The following is a 24,731-nucleotide window of genomic DNA, read 5'->3' on the forward strand; positions in this document are numbered from 1 at the left end:
ATGAGAAGAATTTCGAACAACGCGTGCACGAAATTCTCTATTTCAAAAATCGGATTTGGATCCCGACCCTCCATGACCTTCGTGAATTAATCATTGACGAAGCGCATAGATCGAAATAATTCATACATCCGGGATCGGATTTGACTATTGATGATACAGATCTCTGAAAGGATGTTGTTAATGACCGAGAGTGGAGAAAGATATGGTTACGTATATTGGTGAAAATTTAAGTTATGCAAGAGATAAGGCTGCATACTGAAAACCCTTGGGAACGCCACAATGACAGAAAATTCGCCAATGATAGTGGGAATAAATTACATTGGATTTCGGGATGCAAATTCCCAAGATATATCAAAGGCATGAGGAAAATTGGGTAATCGCGGATCGATTAACCAATCCTCGCATTTCATTCCAATCTATGACGATTACCACAATGAATTCGCGCCCAAATTCATGATGTTGAAATGGTAACTCGTAGTGGAGTACCATTTTCAATGATCTCAGATCGAAATAGTCATCCTACTTCCATTATTGGAAGGAGGGGAAGGAAGCATCGAGAGCTTGAAGCTTTCTATGGGTGAAGCAGTTATCTCCAATTTGTTAAATTGAAAATGGGCGTCGATCGAGCCATAAGATTTGAATTGACCCGAGAAACAATCAATCGGATTTATAATATTTAAGGTAAGTTGAAAGCAGCGCGAGATTGGCAAAGGATTTATGCCAACATTCAAAGGAAACCATTGTCACTGGAAAGAGGTGACAAGGTATTTTTAAGGCATCACCTTAGAGAGGTGATATGAGGTTTGGCAAAACCGAAAATAACTCCGTAATATATTGGACCTCATGAAAGTATTTCCATGATTGGTCATTTAGTTTATCGATTAAAGTACTCCAGGGGATAAGTACTATACATGATGTTTTGCCATGTATACGGATTGAAAAGTGCCTAAGCAATGAGGCAACGAAAGTACTAGTAATAGAAGTACTCATAGAAGACATACTTGATATCATAACTAATTCCGTAGAGATAGTAGACGGGAATAACTAAACAGTTTGGACATACCAAGCTTTATTAATTAAGATTAAGTGGAATTCACAGCGAGGACCAGATTATACTTGGTAACGCGAGGATGAATTCTGAAGGAAACCCCCCCCCCCACCTTTCTCTCAAAAGGAGATAGTGGGCGTGTAAAATTTCGAGGACGAAATTTCTTAACGGGGGGAGAATGTAACGATTCCGACGAAACCAGGTATACCCTAACCGGTAGACGTTAGTTACGTCATATGTAATGTCGGGTACATGAGTTACCATGGTAATTATACGAGAATACATGGTTCGTTGTATTGATTGTATGTGAATATATAACTCACCGTATTGAATATGCGATCAAACGATCGATAGTTATTGAAACCCGAATGAATCGAGGGTTCAATTATAGACGAGATATATGTTATTTAGTGATGTTACGAAGTATTAAAGCTTCGGAATAAGTGGATTAAAGCACAGAAAAAGGATTTCGATTTAATAGTACGTCGGTACGTTAAACGAAACCTTTAATACCAAACCGAGCAAGAGACGATCGATCAAGCCGAAAAAGATGCACAATTATTAATACTATGATGTTTTAAGTTAATAAATGTCATGGTTTAAGTTTTTAAATCGGTTTTATATAAATTTTATTTTTAAGCCGAAAAACGACCGTGTTGGCCTCGTTTTGAGCGGAATTAAACGTTTAACCGAAAAACGAACTGAACCAGATTATCTACAACATTATCCGGATTACACAATCCAAATGAGTGGCCAAGAATGGACTTGTGGGTCCCACCCCACCCCTTAACCTAGTCCGATCGGACTCCAACACCACCAAAACATTCATTTTTCTTTTTTACACAATCCCAACTCAACATCCTTCATTTCTCTCTAGTTCATAATCCAAAAACCGACAATTCTAGCAAGAATAACGAGGTAATGATTGTGTTATGTACGTGTTTATCTTTGTTTCTTGAGTTTTCTTTCAAGAAAATGAGGTTTCCAAGTGAAAAAGGGTGAAAACCCGAGATGGAACCGATTATTGCATGATCAAGTGATGTATACAAGTTATACAAGGGATCTTGGTCCAAGAAAGGAGTTAAAAGAGTCAAAAACGAATTATTACGGTTAAATCTTTGTTTTAGTATCATAACCGTAACCATGAAAGAAATGGCTTGATCGTGAGTGTAACTTGCTTGGTATTGTGGTATGTTGTTTGTAGGCTCTGTATTTAGTGGTAGATAAGGCGGAAAGATGAGTTTGTAGCTTGTAGGAGCGGAAAACGAAAGGTATATTCGGTTTTTGTCGGTGTATGTGTTTTTGGACAGATTGTTGGTCGTTTAGAGTTAGGTCACGAAATTTTACAGAGGTGTTAAACACATGGAAATATGAGTTCTGTGAATTTTTGGTAATTTTTGGATGAAGGATGAATATTTGGTGAATTTAATGCTCGGTTTTGGCCAAAAATGGTGAAAAATAGTTAAATATCATGAAAAATTCTGAAAAATTGTGGATATGCTTTTCATATCATGTATAAGTCACACACAAAATTTTAGGCCCGTTGGAGAAGTCTAAGTAGGCTTTTCGGTTAAACGAGTTCTAGGGATTTCTAGCTCGGTTTTAGTAAAAATGGCATTTAAAAGAAGATTTTGGTTTTGGAAAAATTACAGGGGACTTTGTGGATGGCAGGGGACATCCAGGAGAAATTTGGGATTTTTTCAAGATCGTTTGGTATTTACGACATATTTAGTGTTTAAATGGTGTTTAAAAATAGATAAGTAAATTTTAAATATAAGAATTAATTCTGGAAATATTTTTATAAAATTCCCCACTGTTAAAAAGTGATTTGTGCAAAATTTCAAGATCCGAGAGTAAACGGATAATTATTTGTGCTAATTATCAAACTTTTAAAGTAAAACGCGTAAACCGGTGAAGTTCGCTTAAGCGAGCTGACTGGTGTACAAAAACCCTAAAAATGAACTATTTTCATATAAATGAGCTAAACAAGTAAAAATAAATCATCCGAAAATAAATCGGATGATTTGGGTATTTTTAACCGATTTAACAGTTTCCGGTACGCCAAAGACGGAAACGGGTCCCGCGGCCAATCGGGACGTCTAAACCGAGCTATAATTTCACATTTTAAATTAAATTATCAGACAACCACTATTTTCGGGTCGTGTGTGACCAAACTCATTTTTGAAACATAAAACGGATATTCGTGCTAGGCACGCAAAACGAGAAAACGATTAATAGAAATTGTGACCATGGAACTCTAAACGACATCACAATCTGAGTCCGGAGAAGTATTTCTGGGTTAACATTGCCCCCGGAACAGGTACAGTACTGGGTTAACAGTGTCCCCAGATGTACCGATTGATAAGGTTAAAGTTTATATAAACAATAATTGTATAATAACGATCGTAGGGATCATATTACAGATTGGACGTGTTAATTGATAATGATTGTTGTTACCTGCTTGCATGTGCTAAGGTGAGTTTCACGAGCCCCTTTTTACTGAAATGTTTTAAATATTTTCCCGGGGCGGAAAGCATGTTTCTATCAAAATGATTAAGTACATGCTGAACGCATGGAAATGAATGTATTTATATAATGTTTATTGTACGGGAATCGTACGGTAATGTATTAAAATGGTAATTGTTTGAGTGTTAATATTGTAAGGCCCGAAACAGTGTTCTGGGTTAACAGTGTCCCCAGAGGTTATTAAATGTGTTTCTGGGGTAACAGAGTTCCCAGAGGTTATTGGAAGTGTTCTGGGTTAACAGTGTCCCCAGAGGTTATTAAATGTGTTTCTGGGGTAACAGAGTTCCCAGAGGTTATTGGAAGTGTTCTGAGTTAACAGTGTCCCCAGAGGTTATTAAATGTGTTTCTGGGGTAACAGAGTTCCCAGAGGTTATTGGAAGTGTTCTGGGTTAACAGTGTCCCCAGGGGTTATTTGATATGTTTCGGGGTTAATAGTGTTTTTCACTTGTAGGCTCAGTATAATTACATCGCTTATTTATGATTACCATAATGATTTGTTATGGTGTATTTAAATTAGTGAAACTCACCAACTATTCGTAGTTGACCCGTTTTCTTACATGCTTTTCAGGTACAACTAAGATAAAGTGATTGATTACGTGCTAAGTGCTTGATGTGTGTAAGGTTGCGTGCTGGACGTTAGGATACATTATAATGGATAGAATTATGAATCGTATTGTATGATGTGTGTATCACCTAGACGGTAATGAAAGATGAGATAATGTAATTTTGAAGTATATTGATGCATTCGGTTTTCTTTATAAACAATGTGGTTGATATCAGAGGTGTCTGTCGCATCCCGTTTACATTTCCGCTGCGGTCACGGGGTGTTACACAGCTCGTCTTGCATGATTCGTTTTGCGTCCCGGAAGTTCGTTTTCGATGTAATTTGAGCGTTTTAAAGGCGTTTTCGAATACGTAAAAGGGGTTTTTCAAATTGAGCAAGCGGGAATGATTTAGTAACATAAATTCCAGTATTTTATATATTTGAAATGTTCGGGATATAAATTAGGTCGGTTTACATGATAAATGAATACACAAACGAATACAAATAGGACCCAAAATTGACGAATGTCACAAAATCCATCCAAATTAACCTCAATTTTGACTCAAATGGTCAAAATACGTTTAACACTTGAGAAATTTCCCGCGAATTTTGAATACATATCTAAACACCAAATTAATACAGTTATCTGAGTCCAGTTGATCAGTTGATCATTACAATCAATCCTAGATCCAATTCAGTACTATTTATCATCATTATGATTATCAATTGATCGAGTATACGTTTCGTAATATCCTAACACAAATCCGTACAAATCCGATACAATTAGAACTCAAAACCTAGATCAATTGAAGCTAATTCATATCCTAAATATATTCAATCAGACAACATGCTCGGATACCACTTGAGAATACTTTATTTGATTCATACTATATGATCTAGTCTTTCATATGAATACTATTAGGTTCAATTACGTTAGATGTGTGTACTACGTGTGCTGAGAGAGAATTTGGACTGCATAATAATGTTTTTATGTTAGGATCAAAACTCTTATTAATTTACATGGATACAAGGGTATATATAGACGACGAGACATTCGTCTCTCATTTGTTAGACATGCCTAACGAACGAGCCTCTCATTCAACTTCTATATATTAAGCCATTCGTTAACATTCCCTAACGTATGACACTACATACGTTAACCTCATTCGTTAACATTACCTAACGAATGAGTACAAAATAAGAGGGTATCATTCGTTATTATGACCTTACCGAATGAGACTTACTATAAATGACCTAAATACCCCCATACATTATCTACGTCCCAAATACAATAAAACAAAGACTGAGACACAAAATGATGCATTAACACTTTTCATCTTCCGGGACAACAAGAAGTTATATATGAAGACTTAGATGATATCGACGATGTCTTAGATAAACCTTCAGTGACTGCTTCCATGTTTTTAGAATGGATGAACTCCAATAAAACTTAGCAGAGGCATGTAAACTAAGTTATGTTTAATTTCCTACATAGTTTGTTTGGAAAGTCAATAAACGCAAGTGTGAAAAATGGAAAATAGGTTTCTCAATTGGTAGAATTCATTTGGTTTCTCCATCTCATGGTGAAGCATATTATTTAAGAATATTGTTGAACAAGGTAAAAGGTCCAACATAATTTGATGAAATTAAAACAGTAAATCATGTGGTACATCCTACATTTAGAGATGCATGTTACGCATATGGCTTGTTGGATAATGACAATGAATACATTGAAGCAATCTCAGAAGCAAGTTTCTCAGGCACTGGTTATTATTTACGAACTTTATTTGCTACAATGTTAATGTCTAAAAGTATCTCTAGACCTGAAGTTGAATCTCTGGACCAACGTCTTCTTTAAAAGCATCCAGATATCTAACTTTTATAAGTTTCTACAAATTGCTCTTAGTTGTAGTTAGAAATTGATATATTTATTTAATGTAAACAATTTTTACCAAATACTTCCGCATGTTTAGTACTTAGTGAGCAACAAATTAAGAACCTTACGTTGTTTGAGCTTGAAAAGTTTCTACAAAAAATAACTCCACTCTAAACAAGTTTTTAACCATGCCTTATCCTGATCATGATTCTATACCTTTTGCAAACAATCTTCTACTTAGTGAAGAACTGGCTTACGACAAAGAGGTGTTAGTTGAAGAGTTTGATTAGCTTTTTTATTCACTAACTGATGAACAATGACTATATATGAACATATCATTACAATAGTTGGTAAGAAGAAAGGAGATGCCTTTTTTTGTTTATGGTTTCGGTGGGACAGAAAAAATATCTCTTTGGAAGACCTTATCTGCATCTATAAGATCTGAAGGTAAGATTGTTTTAAGTGTTGCTTAAAGTGGAATCACATCTTTGTTTCTGTTAGGAGGCAAGACTGCACACTCTAGGTTTCACATTCTTGTAAAGTTAGTTAAGGATTCATTGTTACATAAAGCTAGGCAGTAATCATGCACGCTTATTACATGAAACATCGCTCATTATTTGGGATGAAGCACCAATGGTACATAAACATGGATTTGAAGCTTTGGATAGATCATTAAAAGACATAGTTTTATCTAAATCGGGAGTACCATGAACATTACCATTTGGTGGAAAGGTTATAGTTTTTAGAGGAGATTCTCGACAAATACTACCCGTTTTTCCTGGTGGAAGAGACAACAAATTGTAAATGCGTATTTGTTCGTCTTACATTTGGAGAAACTGCAAGGTACTTAAACTCACAAAAAACTTGAGGTTGACTACCTCAAACAACTTCAAATTGAACAAACTAGGTTGTTTGCAAAATGGCTTTTGGATATAGGGGAAAGTAATGTCGATGGTTAAAATGTCAGTGAAACAATCATAGAAATACCAGAAAACCTTCTCATCAAAGATTCAATAGATCCAATTTTCGATCTAATAGACTTTATATATCCTTCTATTCTTGATAGTTTCAAAAGGCAACATTTCTTTCATGAAAGAGCAATACTTACCTCAAAAAATGATGTTGTTCAAGAAATTAACGAGTGCTTGCTCTCAGTATTACCAAGAGATGACATGGAATATCTAAGTTCAGATAGTATATGTCCAACATAAATGGTTAATGAAAATGTAGATGAAAGTTTATGCACACCCGATATTCTTAATGGAATTAAAGCTTCAAGGTTAGCCAACCATGGATTGGTAGTAAAAGTAGGTGTTTCAGTTATGTTTATCAGAAATATTAACAAAAAAAGTGGTTTGTGTAACATAACTCAAATAAAGGTGGGGTCATTGAGAAATCGTGTTACACAAGTAGAGATTATATCGGGAGTTACATTGGAGATTGTCATCATATTCCTAAAATTACTTTGATACATACAGACTAAAAAACTTCACATTAAACCATAAAGAAGACAATTCCCCATTGCCGTATGCTTTGCAATGACTATAAACAAAAGTTAAGGACAATCGCCATCAAGAGTTGTTGTTTATAAAAAAACCAGTTTTACACATGATTAAATGTATGCCGCATTATCAAGTTACAAGATGAGAGGGCATTAAAGTTGTAATTCTAGATAGTGATGGTAATCTTTTAATTACAACATCAAATGTTGTATACAAAGAAGTATATCAAAATCTGTAATGAGTTTGTCAATATTTTTTAATCTTTTATGTCATATTTAAGTTAGAATGATTTGTTTTGATGCTTAGATGTTTTCTTTTTGAAACATGTTTCATTTTGTTGTTTTGAATGTTGGTAGTTTGGTATTAAAAACTTATATGTTAATCAATTTCGTGTTTTAGTTTTTCATTACAAATGACTTTTTCTTAATCTAGCTCTTATAATTTTTGTATTTGCTTTCGTTAATACATTTGGTGCCATGTTGACCTGGACATAAAAGAAACTACAAACTAAAACAAACGATTACATTTTGAATAACAAAGATAAGTAAGATTGAAAGCATCATTTTACAACATTGAAAAATCTTATTATAGGCTAAATAGAGTTGAGGAAAGTAACTTCTCATTTTTTTGTTTTAAGAAGATAAATTATTAATATACAACTATTTAAATAATCATGCATTATTTTATTTATTTTTTATAAAATTTCTTTTCTCAACCCGTGAGTCTCACAAGTATATAGTCTAAAACATATATATGAACGTATAAACACATAATCATTGTTAAAAACACAAAAATTTATGTTGAATTTCAAACATCCATTTTTACCCTAATCAACAACTTGAGCATTCTGTGCTTATTACATAATAATAATAATAATAATAATAATAATAATATTCATTTGACCTATTTTCATCAAGATTTTATGAAATATGAAAATTAGAAAAAGGATTATAAAATATAAATCCCTAAACCAAACTCCTTTTTCCTAAGTCAACACACGACCAACTACTCTCCACCGTTGATCAAACTAAAATCCGCCACATTTCGACATCTCGTAGGATCAAATCACCCCCCAATTAAAACACACCTTATGTTTTATTTATACAGACAAAAATAAAAATAAAATCATTCATTCATTAATTTAACAAAATTAAACAAAACCAAACCAAAATAATAATAAAATCACAATTAAATCATTCATTCATTCATTAATTTAACAAAATTAAACAAAATAATAATAATAACCCTTCTCCCAAATTCTCTCTTTCCTCCGTCGGTGAACCCAGCCGCCGCCGCCCGATTCAATCCAATACACACACACGCACAAACAAACCTCTTCTATTCTTTTATTATTCAATCCGATTGCTAACGTCTTTGTTCACGGCCTACTTTCTACGATTGCTAACGTGCGCTTAGTGTTTCTCAATCCGTATACGCACACACGAACGTAATCTAACGTGCGCGGAATTTGTAATTGGAACGTTATTCGTAACAAATGTGAGTCATCCATCTGATTAATTAATTTGAATAATAATATTCGTATTAACAGTCACTCACTCACGCATCGGTTAATTGCGATTCGAATTAGGGTTTGTTGTGGGTCAGGCTGCGTTGAAGGCTGAATCGGGCAAAGTTGTTAAACACGAGAAAGCTTGTTTAGATAATCAACATGTCTTTCTACCATTTGCCTTTCATACATTTGGTTTTCTGGCTCCAGAGGCTGTGAAATTTTTGAGTAGGGTTCAGCGCGTCATACACGGAACCTCTTCAGCTTCTAGGTCCCAAAGCTTCGTTTTTAGTAGGATTGGCTTTGCTGTTCAAAAGGGGGTTGCGGCGCAGCTTGTTGCCCGTTTGCCTGCCACTTTATTGTAATCGTTTTATAGTAAATTATATAAAACTTCGATTGTGATGGAAAATTATGGTTTTGGATTGTGGATTTAGGAACTTACTAGTGTTTGATGTCCTGCTGTATGTAGAATGACCGATCCATTGGTTATGTGTCCAGACCTATTGAATTTTGTTGTTTTAGGTCTACGTATTGTCTGGATTGTTGTTTCGATTATATATGCTCTAGTTATAATGGCTTTGAGCCAGTATTCTATCTGCCTTGATTGAATCACGTCGTCTATATGCTCCAACTATAAAGGCTTTAAGCCAGTATTTTATCTGCAGTTGCAGCCTGTGGACGCAGGTCACCTTCATTGAATCACGTCGTCTATATAGTTAGTATCACCGATATATCAGTCAGTGTGATATATAAGTTACCGGTATCCGTGTGAAATATCGGTCAGAATATCGGTACCGATAATATCGGAGATATTGGACCGATATTTCCGATATCAGTGTTGTAAGTCTTAGTTCTCAGTTTTCAGTGTTTAATGTTAGTGTTTCAAGTCTTAATTAGTTCCTACTTGCTACAATTGTTAGTGTTTTGCAAGTTGCAAAAGGTTAATTTGTTCATTGTAGAAGAGTATACTGAATTGTTACTGTTTAATTGCTATATATACATATATAAATTCTGCATGATATTAAAATTACCGATATCCCACTGATATCTCAAAATATCCAATATTTTTCCGCGTTAACTGCATGGCTAGTCGTGTTCTTTATTTTTCTTTTTATTTTGTGTGTGAGATTCGTTTTGTGTTTCTATGATGCTAATTTACTGCCCCATTTTGATTCTTAACAATTTGTTTCAGGTTACAATCAGAATGGCATTTTTTAGAAACTATACAAATGCAGCAGTTTCAGATATTGATTTGAATGACAAGAGGCCGGGTGGAAATGATGATTTGGAAACAACTTCTACTATGGATAAAGAGTTTACAACAAAGTCACTAAATGAGTCAGATGATAACTTATTGAATTTAGGGGATACTAATACTAATGCTACAAGGAAACCATCGGGGAAATGGGGTTCAACGTTTTGGAAGGACTGTCAACCGATGAATCATAGACAGGGGTCGAACTCAGGGCATGAATCGAAAAGCAGTTCTGGTTATAACATTGAAGATGGATCAGGAAATGATTTGTCAGAAGTGAATAAAGGTCAAAATGTTGATGAGATGTTGTCTGATGATTATTATGAGTTGGATGGAGATGACCAAAATGATTCAATGCACCCCAAGTTTGTAAACAATGCAGCTGGTTATAGTTCAATACCCCAGCCGCGTGTTTCTGCCAGTAACTTTTTGTCTAGAAACAAGTCTAAATCTTCTTTTCGGGGTGATTATGTTGAAGATGCTGAGTTTGAAGATGATGATGATGAGGAAGAAGAAGAAGATGGTAACTTGATGTTGTTTGACAATATTCTGTTCTGTTGCAATTACTATATGCACCATTTCTTACCAATATTTCATTTATTTGCTGCAGAAGATGACCCTGCAGATGCAGATTTTGATCCCGATTTAATCACAACAAGTGATGGAAGAGGGAAGAAGGTTATTTTTTTGTATATTTTTCTTCCATGCATGCTTTACCTCATTATTATGGTTTACTGGCCGTCTGTGATTAGTAAGTGTAGTTGGTTTTAGTTTTGGATATTCTCTGCTGGTCAAGGCACTGCATGCATTTTGCTTAAACCTTCTCTCTTAGAACTCATGTATAATTATAAGTCGATATGCCGTGACAGCGTACTTTATACTCCAAATATGCATCTATAAGTATACATGTAATGTGTTAAAGAGTACGATTTTGTAGCTTGATTTGGATAATAGTTGGGTTTCCAGTCTGTATGTGCACATAGTGGATCGTGATATTATTTTATAATATGCATAAACTTTCACACACACGGACTCCATGAAATTCTTCCATCATTTTCTCGTTAAATGAAAGTTTAACTCTTAAAAAGGCTTGATTTGGTTCGGGTTCTTTTACTCTTAAGGAAGCTTGAGCTGTGTAAACTTGTATTTGTTTGTAATCAATATACATCCTGTCACATATAGAGATTAAAGTAAGAAACTATTATCTGATAAAGTTGCACATCTCACTGCTTCTCTGTTTAGGGCTCTTGTCTTCATCAAAATGGTAAATAATTGGAGGAACAGACCTGTTTATGCTTCTTAAATTTGCATATGTTATTACGCACTGATAGAATTTGCTTGTCCATGAAATCAGTTTCTTTAATCTCTACACACACTTGTTGTATCATATATAGGTACATGATGAAGACTGGGATGGTGAGGATTTAGACGAAGACGATAACTTTGAGGATGATGAATTAGACATCTCAGATGACAATATTTATAAAAAATCAAGTGGCATACAAAGGCAGAAGCGTGGTTCAAAGCCAAGTAGAGAATCTAAACCATATCTTTGAGTCGGAGGAAAAGAGGTAGAAGTAGAACATCATTTGATGATGAAGAAGATCCAAATGATTCAGATGATTATTTAGAAGATGACTTTAAAAGCACAAGAAGTAGTCATCCTCGCAAAGATACTACAAAAGCTTCTGGAAGATTCAATGAAGTTAGAACTTCAACCAGATCCGTGCGCAAAGTATCATATGTTGAAAGTGACGAAAGCGAAGAGCATGATGAAGATGCCAAGAAAAAGACCCACAAGGTATGCATAATCCATAAAAACTCTCTCTCTCTCACACACACACACATATTTATAGGGCAGGTTTTCGTACAAAGGATGCTTGAACATACAAAACGTACAAAGGCCTTCTGCGCCATAATTACGCAGCATATATAAGTAATTACACATGAAGTAAGTAAATTACACATAAAAGTAAAAATAATTTTGCAACATATAAATCACGCAACATGTAGAAGTAATCACGCAACAAAAAATTAAGCAACTAATAAAATAATCGCGCAACCTGTGTTAATATTTACGCAACTTATATATATATATATATTTATATAATTTAATGAATTTTTCACTTTACCTATACGTTGCTTTCTTTGATTTTTCTTGTTAATTTGTCAAGTCATCTACCAATTTTTGTTCATTTGTGTTTGACTGCTAGCTTATGATATTTTATTGTATGTTCATATTATTAATTTGTGAGGTTAGGATGAGATGGAAGAGGAAGATGGTGACTCCATTGAGAAGGTGCTCTGGCATCAGCCAAAGGGCATGGCAGAAGAAGCTATGCAGAACAACAAATCTACCGAGCCTGTGTTGTTGAACCATTTATTTGATTCAGAGCCAGATTGGTATGATACTGAATTCTTTTTAAAATGGAAAGGCCAATCACATTTGCATTGCCAATGGAAATCATTTTCTCAACTACAAAATGTAAGTTTTACTTTCTATCGTGTGTATTAGTTCAGAACATTTTGAGGTATCATTCGTTCTGTTTTTAATCCTTTTATTTTGTTTCTGTTTGTTGTCAGTTGAGTGGGTTTAAAAAGGTTATAAACTACACTAAAAAAGTTGTGGAAGAAATAAGGCATAGGAGAGCAGTATCTCGTGAGGAGGTAATGGTCCAGCCATGTATTTATGTCTTTTACTGTTCTTTCCTCACTATCTCTCCTGTTTATGTGGCTTATACATGAAAGTTATAGCCAAGATAAAACTTGTGGGTTGTTTTAACAATCAATTATAAAGTTCAGTCTGCTGTAAAGGTTTAAGAATTACAGTACATATCACTCATGAGACAATGAACTGGCAGTTGCAAATTCATGTAGGGATTGCTTAGGTGCAAGGAATGTTGATTGTTTCGATGAGTGACAGTGTATTCTAATTTTCTTTTTAGGTGGTTTTATTATAATTTATTTGTGGAATTTACAAGGCGAGAGAAGGTTTTGTAGATTGGTCTTGGTATCCCATGTTCTTTCTAGAATAAGTTACGCTTCTTTATATCGTATGATTATATTTTGTTGTGGAAGGTGTGTTGTACCTGCTAGGTGTCACATAAAAGTTGATGTATTCACTAGGTCATTTACAAAAGGAAATCATTGCGGAAGACTGGCATGTTTTAACATGTGAGAAAGGAAATAGTTTCTAACTAGGAAATTGGAATTGATGAGGCTATGTTCTAGTTGTTGAAATATAATAAGCTGATAGAAAACAAGAACTCTCTTCATAGTATATGTGATTTTGTGATGCACTTGACTTTTGCTTGTGATGCTGTTGATATACCAGGTGTGGTGGTTTTAATCTTTGTTTTAGTCTACTGGATCTTTTCTTTCACTTCAGTAGAGTTCTATTCTTAAAAGTAAAATAATAATATATGAGCATCTTACATACGGGGCCTACTGAAATCACTTCTGAACTAGTAGCATATCTATATATAGCACACAATTCGTAGGAACTAATATCTGCAAGGTCATTGATGTAAGTGTCGAATAAACCAGATTTGCAAAGATAGTAGTTCTGTAGTTTACTTATTATTGATCATTATTCTTTTGATATTAGTAACTTTGTTGCCTTCATACTTTTATTGGTCAAAGACGAACTTTATATATCTTATCGTGCATCTTTATTTGCTAGATTGAGGTCATTGACGTGAGCAAGGAGATGGATTTGGATCTTATCAAGCAGAATTGTCAGGTTTTACATCTTATGCTATTTCGGTCATCTCTTGTGCTCATTCAACACTATTGTATTTGATGCTATATTTTTTTTCTATTTTAGGTTGAGAGGATAATTGCTGATAGATTCAGCAAAGGCTTGGAAGTTCCGGAGTATTTGGTTAAGTGGCAAGGACTGTCTTATGCTGAAGCAACATGGTATATAAAAACAGTTAATTTTTTTATAAATCTTGATTTTGTTGAATCAATTACAATTGTTTAGTAGCCAAGCATGTTGATTAGTTAATAAATATATAATTTTGTGACGTGCATCTCTTATTTCTACTCCAGTTGGTATCAGAGGAACGCCTTTTGATACCCCTTTTGTTGTACCGTATAGATGACTTTGTGTTCAAATTTCATTAGCAATAGATTTATTTTTTCAAACTCAAACGAGCAAAATTTAAAAGGGCGAACATTATGCCATTTTATCTTTGCACGCAAATTGTTGCGTGTTTACTTTATAACAGCATTACCATCTTTTTGTGTATTAATTGCCTCTGAACTATAAAAACTACAACAATTACTGCTTTCTAAAATACCATATACACATTTCTTTTTGGGACATTTTTAGCTAAATCACATGTTCCCTTGTATCATACTATCATAATTACTTTGGTTTAGAAATGAATGATTGCTTTAAAGTACCTTATTTACAGCCCTTTCAAGTATCATTTTACGTTGGGGGTTGTGAGTATTGTCTTTTCTTGTTTCCGTCACTAAATGGCATCCCATATGTAGTCAATTTTTTAAACACTTAAATATTTGTGATGCCTATCTTATGTAACTGTTCATACAAGATTCCTGCTTGATTGCTTGTGTTGATATAATATTTACAGGGAGAAGATTGATGATATTGCTTTTGCACAAGCAGCAATTGATGAATATAAGGTAAAGTTCTAATTTGAATGTGTTTTTGTGCAATTTGAAGCCTTGTCTTGAGTTACTTTGACAAGCAACTTTCATCTTTAAAATCTTTGCATGCTAGGTTAAATGTATATATAACAAATGTTTATTTATTATTATAGGACAGTATAGACGTTTGACATGTCTTATTTGTCAGTTGATCTATCTGTCTCAATATGGCATTTGTCTACAAATGACAAATCATTAGTTTTGGGTTTCTAATTTTTAGCTTGGATGTAGGCTCGAGAAGCTGCTCTTGCAGCTGCACAAGGAAAAATGGTAGATTTTCAGCGAAGAAAGAGTAAAGGTATGTCTTTTTACATGAAAATTACTAATTACTTGCTGATCTTACAATTGTTTCCTTTTACAAGACATGCAATTATATCTAAATCAAGAGTACAGGTTTACATGTGATTTAAGAGCATTGAATGTTGATCTGCCTACACCTCGTGGTTTATTTGAAAAATAAAAATGTTCATGTACATATGTATATTATGATTAGAAAGTTTTACTATTAAACATGACTTTTCGTATAAAGCAATGTATGCGGGTTTTATATTTGAATAAACTTATTATCACCCGTTTCACTAGTTTCCTTTCTTGTCAAGTTTTTAATGATTATTTGTAATTTTTATAGCAAGTTTGAGAAAGCTTGATGAACAACCTGATTGGTTAAAAGGCGGAAAACTGAGAGACTATCAACTTGAGGGCTTAAATTTTCTTGTTAATAGGTATGTCATACAAATACCTAGGAAATTTGTTTCATTCAAATTGTACTTATTAACAATATTCACAGCACGGTTGGAGAAACGATACAAATGTGATATTAGCTGATGAAATGGGTCTTGGAAAAACCGTTCAGTCGGTTTCTATGCTGGGGTTTCTTCAGGTAATCTTATATTTGTTCTCACACTTATTTCTGTCAATTTGATTTCTAAAGCTGAATAGCTGACTAATTTCTTTTATTGATACAACAGAACTCACAACAAATTCATGGGCCTTTTCTTGTTGTTGTTCCTTTATCAACTCTGTCAAATTGGGCTAAAGAGTTCAGAAAGTGGCTTCCTGATATAAACATGATCGTATATGTTGGGACTCGTGCAAGTCGAGAGGTAAGTTAATGATGGTTCTTGTAGTTTTTTTCTTGTGTGGGAAATGTACTCTTAAAGCTTTTATCATGCTCTACAGAAGATAAATGTTAATGGTGGTATATATTTAATGTTAGAAATGACATGGAAAATTGCTGTTGTATGTTAGTATGTCTAATAAATTTTTGCTCATAAATTGGTGGATATAAATTCTTTTATTTTACAAATGTTCCAGGGATGTTTGTTCTGCTTAATATTATAATTAAATTTATATTTAAAAGGTCCTGATCTAGTTTAAATTCATGTAATTTGCCCATGTGGCTATAGGTTTGCCAGCAATATGAATTTTTCTCTGATAAGAACACTGGTGGCACTACAAAGTTTGATGCACTATTAACAACCTATGAAGTTTTACTAAAGGATAAGTCGGTGCTATCAACAATTAGGTGGAACTATCTTATGGTTGATGAAGCACACAGGTTAAAAAACAGTGAAGCATCATTATATACAACACTCAAGGTATGTGGATAATACCTTTTCTATGGTTTCATTATCATGGTTTATCTCATCATAATTTGTTTCATAGGAATTCAGAACGAAAAACAAGCTTCTTATTACTGGCACTCCTCTGCAAAACAGTGTGGAAGAATTATGGTATTATTAATCTGTTATTATTTCATGTAGAATCTATCTGGTTATTTATCAGTGATCTAAGATTTTACTTTTATTTTATGTGATGACAGGGCGTTGCTTCACTTTCTTGACTCGGATAAATTCCATAGCAAGGATGAATTTGTTCAAAATTACAAGAATCTTAGTTCATTTAATGAAAATGAGGTATTTTTACATCTTTTCTTTTTCTCCATATTTGTTTTCCATCCAGTTTTTTAATCTTCATATTTGTTTTACTATCTATAGCTTGCTAATCTTCATATGGAGTTATGACCCCACATTCTGCGGAGAGTTATAAAGGATGTGGAGAAATCATTGCCACCGAAGATTGAGCGGGTTCTTCGGGTTGAGATGTCCCCTCTACAGAAGCAGTAATTTTGATTCAGTTTTTTATTCTTATTCTTATTATTATTATTATTATATTAATATTATTACATCTGCCAGTTAACTGACGCTTTGTTTCTCAGGTATTACAAGTGGATTCTGGAACGGAATTTTCATGACTTGAACAAAGGTGTACGTGGAAATCAGGTTAGATAAGCCTTCTCATATATGAACACATGCTAATGTTGATGTCACTTTTCATATTTTCGTGCTTTATAATTTTATGCGAGGAAAATATGATTGCATACATGCTGTTAAATTTGAATGTAATTTTGTCATTGTCGAACAACTCGACTATCTCTTTCCTACTGCTTCTTATCTTGTTGCTTTATACGAAGTTCTTTATTTCTAACTTTTGACCATCAAATGCTTTAAGTTAACCACTTGAAGTTTTTTTGTTTATGTTTTGACCACCAAGCAGACATAAATCAGGTGTATTTTTCTCACTTTTTGGTTATTTGGTTGGATTTGGTGTAACTGATGATTTCAAAATTAGATATTGAGATAATGGCTTCTTAGGCATTTTTCGTGTATGCACGTAAAAGTTGAGAAAGTAGTTCCTCAATATTTATGAATATGTCAATACAATGAATGGTTCAATCATAGCGGTTAATTGTATTTTGATTGTGTACGTAATAGAGTTGCATGGGCCACAATTTTCCTCTGTTTTTTTTGTTATTTTGGCTTTGCGTTTGGTGTAACTGATAAGTTTCAAATTTAGAAATTGAGATAATGCCATACCCATTTCTGGGTAAGCATGTGAAAGTTGAGAACGTAGTTTTAAATATTTAACGAGCATATCACACTTCACATAGTTAAACCACAAAGGTTGATCATATATTGATCACTTGATTGTATACGTAATAGGTCTCTTTATACAATATAACACATAGATACTTTCTAGACTATGATAATTACAAAACTAGTCTAATACACCAGTGTTGTAAATATTGGTTCTTGGCGACGATTAATCACTAATCGCTTTGCTGCCGATGTGGTTTCAACTAATCGGCCCCTAAAATTGGTAATCAGTCAAAGGCAGTAAAAAAATCAGTCAAATTCTGGTCAAAATTTGTCAAATTTAGTAAAAATTTGTCAAAATCTTTGAAGTATTAGAAAAGTTATACTTATTAATCCATTATGATTAATAAGTTTAAAACATATAATAATAATTCTGAAAACTTTTGTGTTTTGTGTATTTATATATACTTATAAAGTCCCAATTCGATTAATCCTGATTAATTGCTAGTCGGTACTGCACCGCCTGACTAACACTTAACTAGTTTTGCAACACTGTAATATGCAGTGATGCACATTATTTTCATAATCAGCAATGTCTTTGTTCACAACCTTTTTTTATTGGATATTTAAACTGTACTGAACTTTTGAGTTACTAAGCTACATTAGTTGCAAATCGGCAGGTTTCTCTTTTAAACATTGTGGTTGAGTTGAAGAAATGCTATAATCATCCATTCCTATTTGAGAGTGCTGATCATGGTTATGGTGGAGACTCTGGAATTACTGGTAGCAGTAAACTGGAGCGAGTAATTCTTAGCAGTGGAAAACTAGTAATCCTTGATAAGCTTCTTGACAGCGTGCATGAAACCAATCACCGTGTTTTAATATTTTCACAGGTATTTTACTTCAATTATTTAACCTATCTTTTGTAGTGCTTCTTGACAAATCATGATTAGCTAATGATACTTTTGCAACGCAGATGGTTAAGATGTTGGATATTTTAGCAGAATACTTGTCAATTAAGGGATTCAAGTATCAAAGGCTTGATGGAAGTACAAAATCTGAGGTACGCCACCAAGCTATGGAGCATTTTAATGCACCAGGCAGTGATGATTTCTGCTTCCTTCTTTCTACCCGTGCTGGTGGTTTAGGTATCAACCTTGCAACCGCCGATACAGTCATCATATTTGACTCTGACTGGAATCCTCAAAATGATCTGCAGGTTTGGTCTCACAACTTGCATGCATCTATATACTTTGAATAGCTAATTTTGACTTTATTTTTCTCTTGTGTAGGCAATGAGTCGAGCACATAGAATTGGACAGCAAGAGGTTGTTAATATTTATAGGTTTGTGACAAGCAAGAGTGTCGAGGAAGACATCTTGGAACGTGCAAAAAAGAAAATGGTATGTTAATTACTAACTTTTACTTTTTATCTGCTAATACTTGACATTTTATCTGTGAATTAGTAGACCGACCTATATTGTAGACATATTGATGATATGAACTGTAAAATTAAATATATGTGTATCTTTGAACAAGGTGAAAGTGATACATGCATTTATGTTTGATTTTTTTTTTCTTTTCAGGTACTTGATCATTTAGTTATTCAGAAGCTAAATGCTGAGGGAAGATTGGAGAAGAAAGAAGCTAAAAAAGGAAGTGGATTTGACAAGGTATTGATTACGAATGTGCTTTTTTGTTATTTGAAGGTTCAGAAAGCGGTTATCATAACACTATTCAACTTTCTGGTCTCTTTTTAATTTTATTGCATATTTGGATCTAAATTGGTCCAATTTTAAGGAGTAAATGCTCCATCTAATTCATTCTCATGGTTCCAGAACGAGTTATCTGCTATTTTGAGATTTGGGGCGGAGGAACTGTTCAAAGAAGATAGAAATGACGAAGAAAACAAAAAACGTCTTCTAAGCATGGATATTGATGAAATTCTTGAAAGAGCAGAGAAAGTTGAACAGAAAGGAGCTGAAGGAGAACCAGGAAATGAATTGCTAAGTGCATTTAAGGCAAGCAGCTGCAGATTTTACCAATTTTTACACTTTTTTGGATTATATATAAACTAAGTTATAATGCAGAGCGGAGTTATTTTGTTTTCTTAATTTTATACCTCATCTGCAGGTTGCAAATTTCTGCTCTGCTGAAGATGATGGAACTTTCTGGAGTCGATGGATTAAACCTGAAGCCATTGCACATGCTGATGTATGTACATATATTTATTTTACAAATACGCTGTCATTTTGCAGGCATTTAATTAACTATTTGTGTATTTGCATATTATAAATGCAGGAAGCTTTAGCTCCACGAGCTGCAAGGAACAGCAAGAGTTATGCTGAGGAATTTCCACCTGAAAGAAATAATAAAAGGAAAAAGAAAAATGTTGAAATTCTAGACAAAAATATAAAGCGTCGAAAGGCTGATTTGACAAGTTACCAAACTCCAGCAATTGAGGGAGCTTCTGCACAAACAAGAGGTTGGTCATATGGCACCTTGCCTAAGAGAGATGCTACACGTTTTTTCCGTGCGGTGAGATTCTCTTATTTATATTATTTCTCTCCAAGAAATAATTCTTGCATTTAATGCCTTTTTGAATACTAACCTTGTGTTTTGATATAATTAATTGTTAATTAATTTGAATGTAATCTGGCATAACTTTACAAGCTGATTGACTGATTCTTATTTAATCTGAATTGGATTTGCTAATTTATTGTTATGATCTATTACGTCTAAAGATCCATATTTTATGCATACATACATATCTACTGTCTAAATACTTATGATCATCAAAATAGGTTTTCTGACCCTGTTTAATGGAGTGATCATGCTTTACAAAATTAGTAGTTGTCAGGAACTGTTAGCTTTTATTGGATCAAAGATTCTCTTACTTTTTATTCTTCTCTCTATTTATTAATATTTGGTATTAGTTTGTGATTATTCTTTCAAAAAGTACTTTACTGATGGCTTTTAGTTTTGCGTTTTATAGTTTTTTTTATTATTATTTTAGCATATTATCTGTTGATTATTTTCTTCTACCTGGTCTAAACAGTTTTACGTAAGCTGGCATTTGATATTCTCTGATTGTGTTGACTTTGCATATTTTCTTTTGTTTGTTATATATTCACAATTACAAGTTATTCTAAACCAGGTTAAGAAGTTTGGAAACGACAGCCAAATTAACTTAATAGCGGCCGAGGTTGGTGGCTGTGTTGAAGCTGCCCCAGTAGAGGCACAGGTTGAGCTTTTCGATGCATTATTAGATGGTTGCAGAGAAGCCGTTAATAGAGGAAGTCTGGATGCAAAGGTTGTCAATTTATTTCTTATATTCAAGAGTTATAGAGATTGTTGTGGTTAATACTGAAGGTAATTTAACCTCTTGTAGGGCCCATTGTTGGATTTTTTTGGTGTTCCTGTAAAGGCTGATGATCTACTAAACCATGTTGAAGAACTTCAACTTCTCGGAAAGCGCATTAACCGCTACAAAGATCCAGTTTCACAGTTTCAAGCTTTGATGTATCTCAAACCTGCAACTTGGTCTAAAGGTTGTGGGTGGAACCAGAGTAAGTTTTACTTCCATCATTGTCTTCCTGTTGAGCTTGTTAATTTGGTTTAGGAGAGCTCGAGTTCGGCTCGTAAGTAGTTTTTGTAGGCTCGAGCTTGGCTCCTTTATTATATATTAATTAATTTGTAAACAATTTTAATTTATATACTTTTTCTGTTATAACTTCTAGTTGTAACATAATATATATTATTTTTTAGTTATTATTATCATTGTTTTATACATAATAGCTTTTTAATATGTTAAAATAATTTTTTTTATAAATAATAGGTTTGTTTAGGCTCGCGAGCCAGCTTGTGCTTGATAAGTGAAGCTGGGGCTCGTTTATTGAACAAGCTTGTTTTTAGGCTGGAGCTCGTTTATGTTCGGTTCAATTCAAGCTTTTATTGAGCTGATTTCGAGTAGCTCATGAGTCGGATCGGCTTGTCTACACACCTAGCCAAGATAGGTTTATTTGAAACACTGTTCTTTGTTATGGGGTTACCTGGAACATATTTATCCAAATTTTTGTAAATAGTTGTATCCAATGTTATATGAAAATATCATATTCACTTCAATGGTAAAGTTTAGGTCGTTTGAGTGGGTTAGAAATATAACCTGAATTGACTCATTTATAAGCAAACGGGTCAAAATTCCCACCTTTAGAATCATTGCTTCTGCTAAAACTTGTAAATAAATCATAATTTTATTCATTCCTGTCTTCAGAGGATGACGCACGATTGCTATTAGGGATCCATTATCATGGATTTGGAAACTGGGAAAAGATAAGACTAGATGAAAAGCTCGGTCTTATGAAAAAGATCGCCCCTGTGGAACTTCAACATCATGAAACATTCTTACCACGGGCCCCTCAGTTAAAAGAACGAGCTTCCCAACTTCTTGAAATGGCAAGTCCACTCATCCTTAAGTTGACTTAGTACAATAACTAAAGATTATTATTCATGTTATGATTCTAAGTTTCTAACTAACCTTTATTTTTAGGAACTTGTGGCTGTTGGTGGCAAGAGTTTAGGGCCCAAAACGGGCCGAAAGGGTTCTAGAAAGCAGCAAAGGGATCATCCACCCAACATTCCAACTTCGCGTGCAAAAGGGAAACAGTTGAAACCATCACCCATCACAAACGGGAAACTGAAAATGACACGTGGCAAAAAGAACGAGGCGTTAGTTAAAGAAGAAGGTGAGATGTCAGACACTGAAGAAGTTTATGAACAGTTCAAGGAAGTTAAATGGATGGAATGGTGCGAAGATGTGTTGACTCAAGAGAAAAAGACACTCGAACGCCTTCATAGGTTGCAAACTACCAGTGCCGATCTTCCTAAAGAAAAGGTTCGTTCGCTCTATGGTTCTTTAAATAGATTTATATAAATAAATTGAAAATTTTTGATTGAAGTTAAATTTTAAATGATTTCAGGTTCTTTCTAGAATTAGAAATTATCTACAGATTCTTGGGCAAAAGATTGACCAGATTGTTACTGACCATGAGGAGGATCCATACAAGCAAGATAGTAAGTAACTTTCTTCATGGTATTATCTAGGGGTGATAAATGGGTCGTGTTTACGGGTTCTTTGCAAGTTTGTATAAAATCATTGTATTATGCTTTTAAATATTACATTAATTTCTAATTAACTTTTTAAATTGTGGCACTCAAATTAAATTTAATTTTTGACATAAAACACATTTTTCGCAAGAATAGAAATTACAACTGGTGGGTCAACTCAAGAACCCGTCTGGTTGACACGAACATGACCTTTTTGTTTTTACCTATTAACTCTTTCAAATTACAATTGTAGGACAAAAATGCAAGTTTATGTAAAGTAACTATATGTTAATTATAAAAAGTATATCAATAACTTTTTTTAACTTTTAAATTGGACATGAAATACTCAAATCAATTTAATATTTGATACAAAACACATTTTTTATAAGAACTAAAATATAAAACGGGTCAACCCACGGAGCTGTCGGGTTGACACAAACACGAAGCGTTTAGCTACACGTGTTCATTGGTTCGAACTGAACCTGATTTTCTAAACACAGCGTAATTCGTGTTAGGTTCGTATCGTGTACGAAATTTACACCCCTAGCATTATGATTTTGTTCTACTCTTGTCTTCAGGTGGCAAAAAAGACCTTAGAAGTTACTAAAAATGTTAAATTATTTAAATAAAAATGAATGAAACGTTATTTCCTGAGGTTCACTTGTCAATATGAAGCACTGATTTCTGTTAATAACTAAATCAGGGATGACAACACGACTCTGGAACTACGTCTCAAACTTTTCAAACTTATCGGGCAGTAAACTTCAACAAATCTATTCCAAACTCAAAACAAGAAAACGAGGTTGCGTCAGGAGTTGGTACATCTCAAATCAACCCGAGAGGTTTTAGAAATCAATCGTCGTCTGGATCACTTAACAACAAAGGTGGTCTCGATACAGCAAAGTTTGAAGCATGGAAAAGAAGAAGACGGGCCGAATCTGACCCAAACACAACCGTTCATTTACAACCAAGACCATCTTTCACCTCACCCGACCCAAGTTTAGGGATTCTGGGACCCGCACCGACTCATAATACTAGACCCACCCGCCAGTCTGCTTTTGGTCCAAAACAAGGCTTCACATGAGAATCATTCAATTGGGATTCATTTTTGTCTCATGGAAATAAAAACATGTTCTGTTCTGTTGGATAATCCGGTAATAAGCAGATGGCGATAAAGAAGATTGTTCAACATCTGCTTTACAAGAAACAAAGGACAAAGTAAATGGAATCATGATGCAAACTACAAATGTTTTTTTTATTTTATTAAAAGCTTTTTTTCGTGTCTTTTTAATGTAGGCACTTGGTTTGGTTTTTCATATAGAGACGGATTTGGTAGCCTGCTTGTTTTGAGATATAGCAAACAGTTTGTATGTACCCGAATTTGTACACTATCCGGTTTTGGTTAACTAAAGATCAATATTTTTAATGCGAGTATTGCTTTGATAGAAAGATAATGTTTTTAAAAGGTTTATTGCAGCACATGTATTGCTGTTTTTTGTTGTGTTCACTAACAGACATACATCATATATGATGAATAATAGGTGGGATGCTACACTTAGAAATGAAACTCTGGCTTTTTGAGTTTAGCATAATTGATTTATGAGGGTGTGAATCGTGTGATCAACTTATGTGAGGATACGTTCAGTACATAACCAGTTTTTACACACTTATACTTTGCGTTTATCAAATAAAGTGGGAGAAAAAGACTAAGCCGATGATTCGGGTTACATATCATTTTGAAGCAATATGCATGCTGGAATCCCAAAAGACGCAAAACTGTTTTTGTATTAAAGAAAGGATCAAAGCACCACATC

At 34.0% G+C, this 24,731-nt stretch overlaps 1 pseudogene across 1 annotated transcript; it reads left to right on the forward strand.

Moving 5' to 3' along the window:
* Nucleotides 1-8,787: 8,787 nt before the first annotated feature.
* Nucleotides 8,788-24,458, forward strand: LOC143587705 (protein CHROMATIN REMODELING 5-like; annotated as a pseudogene). The gene is made up of 31 exons (XR_013144948.1): nucleotides 8,788-8,993; nucleotides 10,196-10,781; nucleotides 10,869-10,936; nucleotides 11,653-12,059; nucleotides 12,519-12,743; nucleotides 12,842-12,925; nucleotides 13,941-14,000; nucleotides 14,085-14,179; nucleotides 14,860-14,911; nucleotides 15,167-15,233; nucleotides 15,564-15,656; nucleotides 15,727-15,815; nucleotides 15,904-16,038; nucleotides 16,342-16,533; nucleotides 16,601-16,668; nucleotides 16,758-16,851; nucleotides 16,933-17,057; nucleotides 17,154-17,217; nucleotides 18,492-18,704; nucleotides 18,788-19,030; nucleotides 19,104-19,214; nucleotides 19,398-19,484; nucleotides 19,650-19,832; nucleotides 19,945-20,025; nucleotides 20,113-20,349; nucleotides 20,969-21,124; nucleotides 21,203-21,380; nucleotides 22,085-22,266; nucleotides 22,361-22,705; nucleotides 22,791-22,884; nucleotides 23,621-24,458. The product of XR_013144948.1 is annotated as a protein CHROMATIN REMODELING 5-like (transcript).
* The last annotated feature ends 273 nt before the right edge of the window (nucleotides 24,459-24,731 follow it).

This window comes from Bidens hawaiensis, unplaced genomic scaffold (assembly GCF_021521415.1).
Source record: "Bidens hawaiensis isolate Kalapana, Puna unplaced genomic scaffold, B.hawaiensis_p1.1 tig00035840_1, whole genome shotgun sequence".
NCBI classification, from domain to species: Eukaryota; Viridiplantae; Streptophyta; class Magnoliopsida; order Asterales; family Asteraceae; genus Bidens; species Bidens hawaiensis.